The sequence below is a fragment of the Salvelinus alpinus genome, chromosome 6 (assembly GCF_045679555.1).
Source record: "Salvelinus alpinus chromosome 6, SLU_Salpinus.1, whole genome shotgun sequence".
NCBI classification, from domain to species: domain Eukaryota; kingdom Metazoa; phylum Chordata; class Actinopteri; order Salmoniformes; family Salmonidae; genus Salvelinus; species Salvelinus alpinus.
This window is the reverse complement of record NC_092091.1, coordinates 84,053,507-84,061,402: the sequence shown is the minus strand read 5'-3', so window position 1 is coordinate 84,061,402 and position 7,896 is coordinate 84,053,507. Positions and strand designations below refer to the sequence as shown.

The 7,896-nt window shown below is 37.7% G+C and overlaps 1 long non-coding RNA gene across 1 annotated transcript; it reads right to left on the bottom strand.

The window, feature by feature from the left end:
• Positions 1-1,957: 1,957 nt before the first annotated feature.
• Positions 1,958-7,548, bottom strand: LOC139577740 (uncharacterized). Its single transcript, XR_011675373.1, has 2 exons — positions 6,926-7,548; positions 1,958-3,455 (listed from the first exon to the last, which is right to left on the bottom strand). It is a non-coding gene; the product is annotated as an uncharacterized lncRNA (long non-coding RNA).
• Positions 7,549-7,896: the final 348 nt, after the last annotated feature.

Below are 7,896 nucleotides of genomic sequence, written 5' to 3'. Positions count from 1 at the left end.
AAGCTGTACTGGTCAGTAGGATAATAGAATACCAACCCAAGCTGTACTGTTCAGTAGGATAATAGTAGACCAACCCAAGCTGTACTGTTCAGTAGGATAATAGTAGACCAACCCAAGCTGTACTGGTCAGTAGGATAATAGTAGGCCTTTTATTGAAACAGAGAAACTGAGTCAGAATTTTTTTAATTCAGAATTTTTTAAATTTTGGGGGGGTTTTGTTCTCAAAGTCAGACATTTTTTTTACAGAAAAACAATGCAATTGTTCTAAGTCCATAACAATACTTAAACCAATCAGGGGACCACTTTTGAGGTTTGGGGAAAATCTAAGAAATGTACATTTTTGAGAGTGTTCCCCTTTAATTGAAGTGTGCAGGCACCTAGCACTATTGTTGGATTAGCAGTGTTTCTGTAGTACAGGCACCTAGCACTATTGTTGGATTAGCAGTGTTTCTGTAGTACAGGCACCTAGCACTATTGTTGGATTAGCAGTGTTTATATAGTACAGGCACCTAGCACTATTGTTGGATTAGCAGTGTTTCTGTAGTACAGGCACCTAACACTATTGTTGGATTAGCAGTGTTTCTGTAGTACAGGCACCTAGCACTATTGTTGAACTGGCAGTGTTTCTGTAGTACAGAAATCTTATGTTTATTTGACTCTGATGATAAAGAAATAGAAAATATTCCTGCAAAGGACTGTGTTAAATATTTAGGAATACATCTGTCAAAAAACCACAGTCAGACAACATATGAATTTCTCTCCTAAAATTAAGAAAACCAAAAATATATTTAATAATTGTCTACAAAGAGATCTTTCTATACTTGGGAGAGTACTTCTGTCCAAGGCAGAGGGACTGTCTGGTTTTGTGTACCCCTCATCTTTGTTTGTAAATCCTGCTACTTGTAAAGAGATCAATAAGACCTTTCTTGACTTCATCTGGAAAAATAAGTCTCACAAACTGAAGAGGTCAGTCCTCTGTAATAAAAGACCTGAAGGAGGTCTGGAAGTGTTGGACTTTGTGACATAAATAACACTTTCAAGATCAACTGGTTGACAAGATGTTTGATCAACACTGATTCAATATGGTATTTCATTCCAAATAATGTGTTTCATAAGGTGGGAGGTCTTCAATTTTTACTGAAATGTCATTATATTCCTGAAAGATTACCCGCTAAATTGGCTAGGTTTCACCAACAAGCTTTAAGGCCTGGAAAATATGTTTCCTACACAATTTTTCCCCACATAAAGCTCTTTTGTGGAATAATTCAGACATAACTGTAAGGAATAAGTCATTGTTCTACCCCAGCTGGCATGAGAGGAATAATGACTTTGTTCTTCATGTTTTTGACAACAGAGGTAATATTCTTACATATGAACAATTTATAACATTGAAAGAGTTTCCAATACCTTTCAGTGTTTATTTCTGTGATCAAAGCCGTTCCCAGTGGTCTAACTACACTCATGAAAACTCATCTTAGCTTTGGTAATGATCACAAAGTTTATCCAGAACTCAGATTGGAAGGCGTGGGCTTACTTGAGAAATCCTGTTGTAATACATATATAAGACAAATTCTTCATTCACAAAACCAACTTCCACCGAGAGGAAAATGTTTCTGGAACATGCTTATTATTCCTGACATTGTCTGGATAAATGCCTGGTTAAGGCCTTACAAATATTGTATACCAAACAAAGTTAAGGAAGTGCACTTTAAAATGTTACATAAGATACTGTATATCCATGTAATTCTATGATATCCAAATTTGTGGTTGTTGATGATATCTGCGTTTTCTGTGAAGAAAAGGTGAGAATCTGTCCCACTTGTTCTTTAATGTAAATTTGTGTCAGAATTTTGGGAAAACCTTGAAAAATACTTATTTACCATTATGAACACGACCCATGTTTTTGACATGAAAGATATAATATGTTACTATTGCAATGATAACAAGACCATTGAAATGATTGTTCATTTTTTTTATTCTTGTTGCCAAATACTTTATACACAAACAAAAAGTCCAAAATTCTATACCAAAATGACACATTTTTCTGATTGAATGTAACTATTTTATTAAAACATTAATCCTAGTGAATAACAACAACATCTTCCTGAATCATTATAGATTTTTTCAGAGTGATTACAACTACACTAGAATAGTTAATTATTTATATTTTTTGTATGTTTTAGTATTTTCTTGTTAATACCTGTGTTCTGTTTTGTATGATGTAACAATGTAAATTGTAGATCTGCATTTTGAATAAAAAAATATATAAATCAAATCAAATATAAAAAGAGGCACTTCTGCTGCGTCTCTTTCTGCTGACTGGAGTGGGCAACGCAGTTGAGGAACCAAAAGTTTATTTTCATTTATTTCATAAAAGTGTAATATTATATTAAGTCGTTCAAAGAGAAGCATGTGTTGATTGATTCGTGTTTAATGAGTGATAATTTAAAACAAACTTTAGACCCACTACATATTTACATTGAACCATAGTTCTGACATGGATCATTTTGACCCCAGAGCCATATCTTTTATCAGAGCCAAAATGTGGTTTATTCCATTTTTCATGACTTTGTCAATCAACTTGTTCTTAATACATCTAAATCATGGTTTAGTGTTTCTGTATCAATATGGACTTTTAACAAATTCAAATCCTTTGTATTCCTACTACAATGTTAAAACATTCTACATTGTGACATCATTCAAATATTCTACATTGTGACATTTCCTTGATATCATGAAACAACTACTTCATGTATGTATTTTCTGATGTTTGATCAGAGATCTTTTATCAGAGTATCTCGTGTGACATTGATCACAGCTATGAGATTTCTCTCCTGTGTGTGTTCTCTGGTGTATAGTCAGATGGCTAGATGTAACAAATCTCTTCCCACATTGATCACAGCTATAAGGTTTCACTCCTGTGTGTGCTCTCAGATGTACTATCAGCCAGTTTGAGTGATTAAACCTCTTCCCACATTGAGTACAGTTAAAAGGTTTCTCTACTATGTGTATTTCCTGGTGTGATTTTAAATCTGTTGAACTAACAAAACTCTTTCCGCAGTCTGAGCAGTGGTAAGGTTTCTCTCCGGTGTGTGCTCTCAGATGTACTATCAGACAGCTTGAGTGATTAAACCTCTTCCCACATTGATCACAGCTATAAGGTTTCTCTCCAGTGTGAATTCTCATGTGTACTTTTAGTGATTCTGATCTTAAGTAACTCTTCCCACAATCAAAACAGCGGTGAGATTTCTCTCCTGTGTGTACTCGCTGGTGTATTTTAAGTTCTGATGAAGATTTGCAACCTTTCCCACAGTCAGAGCAGCAGTGAGATTTCTTCCCTGTGGGTCTTTGCTGGTGTTTCTTGAGGTGTCCTGATCGGGAGGGACTCTTCTCTGCCTCGTCAGCTTCATGATGTTGAGGCTCCCCAGAGGATACACGATAGTCACGTCTCTCTCCTGTGTGAACAACAAGTCAGACAGATGGTTAAAGGCCCACAACAGCAGAAATCCACTGTAAAAGGTGATGCCAACAGCGTAGCCATGATGTTGTACAACAATTGACGTCTGTAATGAATGTTAAAATTACTTGACAATTGTCTTAAGACAGTCAAGTGAGCAACAATAGTCATATTTAGTCTTTTTTTCACATTAGTAGTAACATCAATGATTTTAGGCTAGAAAAAAGTAAAAGTTGTTGAAATCCTAAGCAGTGTGCCAGATGACTTTTGGTCTCCAATATAGGCCCCTTTCTGTGTTTTCTAAAATTGCGACAAGGGCGATGCACATGCAATTTGGTTGCAGAAACACCTCCCTGATAATGCAGAAACCACTAGTTATGGATGTTGTATATCTGCCTGGAGCAAAAAAGGTGAGCAAAGATTTTAGTTTTTCCACAATGTATTCTGAATATTACAACACACTATCAGTGCAAGATCAGGAGTGCTACTCAAGGAAACTCACATTAAGCTCTGTGTTAATTCACTAATTCACCACCGTGGGGGAAAACTCAGGGGAGTTCTCATAGGCTGACAGCAGATATAGCCTCCATTTAGAGGTTACTTATGAGTGCATTTCACACTACTTTGGATTATAATTGTAAGGTTCATTTGAATGTCCTGATTAATATAATGTTTATGTTTTTGTCGAAAATGTACTACTTTGTATTTAAAAACGACTTCAACCAGTAAAATGTTCTTTGGCTATTATTCTAAAATGGATGACATTTAAAAAAAAAAAGATCTATCTTCAGAAAATACCCCATAATGACATCACAATACCCCATAATGACATCACAATACCCCATAATGACATCACAATACCCCATAATGACATCACACCAAAATAGTACCCCATAACAGTGAATAAAGTTTAGAAATGCTTGCTTACCAGGGAACTTTTGGCTAAACCAACTATATCATACTACGACCAATAAGCATACTACAAACTCAATGTACGTCAACAAATAGTACAGTTAGTATGAGTATTCCAACACAGCTCAGATCTCTGGGCTGCCATTTTGTTTCTGTTAAAAACCTAGGTTGCCCCTTTAAAAAAGCCACGCAACAAACAACCAATCTGCAGTTGAAACAATAACAAAGCTGTCATTATATTTTTACTCCAATGTTTAGAAACAAATTTCAGATTTCCCCTTTAACACCACACACATCAGTCCCACAACGGCCTCTGTTTTTAACACAGTAACGGTACCTACAGTTGAAGTCTTTCCAATGTGTAAGTCGCTCTGGATAAGAGCGTCTGCTAAATGACTTAAATGTAAGTCGAAAGTTTACATACACCTTAGCCAAATACATTTAATCTCATCACAATTCCTGACATTTAATGCTAGTAAAAATTCCCTGTCTTAGGTCAGTTAGGAACACCACTTTATTTTAAGAATGTGAAATGTCAAAATAATGGTAGAGAGAATGATTTATTTCAGCTTTTATTTCTTTCATAAATTTCCCAGTGCGTCAGAAGTTTACATACACTCAATTAGTATTTGGTAGCATTGCCTTAAAATTGTTTAACTTGGGTCAAACATTGCGGTTAGCCCTCCACAAGCTTCCCACAATAAGTTGGGTGCATTTTGGCCCATTCCTCCTGACAGAGCTGGTGAAACTGTGTCAGGTTTGTAGGCCTCCTTGCTCGCACACGCTTTTTCAGTTCTGCCCACAAATTTTCTATACGATTGAGGTCAGGGCTTTGTGATGGCCACTCCAATACCTTGACTTTGTTGTCCTTATGCCATTTTGCCACAACTTTGGAAGTATGCTTGGGGTCATTGTCCATTTGGAAGACCCATTTGCGACCAAGCTTTAACTTCCTGACTGATGTCTTGAGATTTTGCTTCAATATATCCACATAATTTCCCCACCTCATGATGCCATCTATTTTGTGATGTGCACTACTCTCTCCTGCAGCAAAGCACCCCCACAACATGATGCTGCCACCGCCATGCTTCACGGTTGGGATGGTGAGCTTTGGCTTGCAAGCCTCTCCCTTTTTCTTCCAAACATAACGATGGTCATTATGGCCAAACAGTTCTATATTTGTTTCATCAGACCAGAGGACATTTCTCCAAAAAGTATGATTCACTGATGTGGCCATCAACCTCCTGATGATCAACCTCCTCCTTCACATCTGACTCCTGATGATCAACCTCATCCTTCACATCTGACTCCTGATGATCAACCGACAAAATTCACAAATTCTACAACACAACGGCAGAGTCATGGAGACTTTTGACTGGTACCATTATTTTCTCATGCAATTACAGTAGGTTGTACCCAATGGGTTCTCTCTCTAGGTCATGCCAGTAGGTTACAGTAGGTTGTACCCAATTGGTTGTCTCTCTAGTGGAAACAATTATCAACCTAATGTGGAAAGTGTTGAATTTGGTCAACAACAAAATGAATGGCTTATTTGCTACGTGAGGTTTACTTGATCTAACAGAAGTGTCGTAATTCTTAAAATGTTATGTGGACACGTGACATACCGACAACTTTGATAAAAAACACTATAGGAGTTGTCTCCAGATCGCTATGCATATTCATGCTAGTAGCTTAGCATCTCTCTCCATTGAATACAGGCGATTGACGACAACAGGGTGGGTATAATTTGTGGAACGTCCCAACAGGAATCTGTTCCAAAAACTTCGTAAAGTATAAGGTGGCCAACAAAAAACGCATACAAAGTAGCATGATCAATTCACCTAGCTAACTAGCTGCCGAATAGGCATCAACTCACCACGTAGCTTATTCTTAATGTTTGTCCATAAGGTACCAGAGTGAGGACAGACATTTTTTGGACTAAACGTGGTGAGTGAAAACTTAATGAAATGGCCCACTCCCTACCCGGTATCTTATTCTGCCACTAACAACTTTGTATGCATGCGTTGGTTTGTTTGCAAACTGGTTATTTACAATGTTTTTGGAACAGATTCCTGTTGGAACGTTCCACAAATTATACCCACCCACGACAACAACCCTCATAGAATATAAACAATAGATTACAATAATAATAAGATCCACCAATCCAAAGAAAGGATAGGCGGGAGCTAAGCAACCCACAGTGTCGATTTGTGGACAACGACTCCGCTTGTTAGGGCAGAGACTTATTGTCAGTATATCCATAATCGTTGGTGTAGCCAACCCAACTCTCGCATGGCACTATTGGGGGGCACTGTGTGTAGTAAATCATAACTACATTAAAATCACTACATGCCGTGCCCCCCAGATAGACCCTTCTCAAATATATATGTTAAGTGACTTTTTGAAAACGGAACGGAGAAAACAAGGGGTAGCTTGCTCTCTACGTCGTCTGATTCTAGACATATCAGTCATCATCCTTGGGCCCTCCCTTGATGAGGTATTGACGAGCCAACTCCGAATATACAAAGTGAAAACCCAATTTAAGGCGGTACTTACTGATGTAAATCAGATCTCCTACCTCCACCTCTTCATCTTTCAATGTGACAGAAATCTCCCCTTCCTTCTTCACGACAAAAACGGCATCCTCTTTCTCATCCTCCTCTTTCACTGTGAACGCGTCTTCCTCTTCTTTCACTGTAACGTCTTCCTCTTTCACTGTAACAGCCTCGCCCTCAATTTATTTTTTTAACGGTGACATCCTCCTCTTCCTTCTCCTCTTTCACTACAATGTTCAGCCCCAGAGCTTCTTTCTCCGTCCAGCAGACCTCTTCTTTAGCAGGAGGGGAGAAGCTTACTGACCTCATGTTCGGGGATATTAGCTAGCTAGCTATCATTAGCGACTAAGCTACTGCTAATTTAACCAGCCAGCTACTATATCTGACTAATAAAAAATAACGTAACATTAAATTAAATAGGCTAACAAGTATATACGATAGAAGTGTGTCTAAAACACAGCAGCTAATATACACCGAAAGCGTAAAAACAGCTTGAATCTTTCGGCTACGTTGGCTAGCAAGCTACCGAGGTGGTTGAATTGTTGTTTTTGAAGAACCGTCCACTACATTATACGTCACGATAGCAGCATCGCCTGAACGACGCAAATCGCCGTCTGCTGACTGAAGTGGGAAACGCAGTTGAGGAAAATATTATTTTAAATGGATTTCATTAAATAATACTATTATATTGAGACATACAAAGACAGGAATGTGTTGATTGATTAGTGCGAATACATTTTCTTTTACTACAGCACATTTAAGGCAGTTTCATTAAGTCAAACTAAATCTAAATAAGTAGCCAGCTACTGTCAGTCTATACTGCTCCTACAGGGTGTAACAATACATCATGTAGATATATATAATGAACAGACTAGGTCTATACTGCTCCTACATGGTGTAACAATACATCATGTAGATGTATATAATGAACAGACTAGGTCTATTCTGCTCCTACATGGTGTGACAATACAT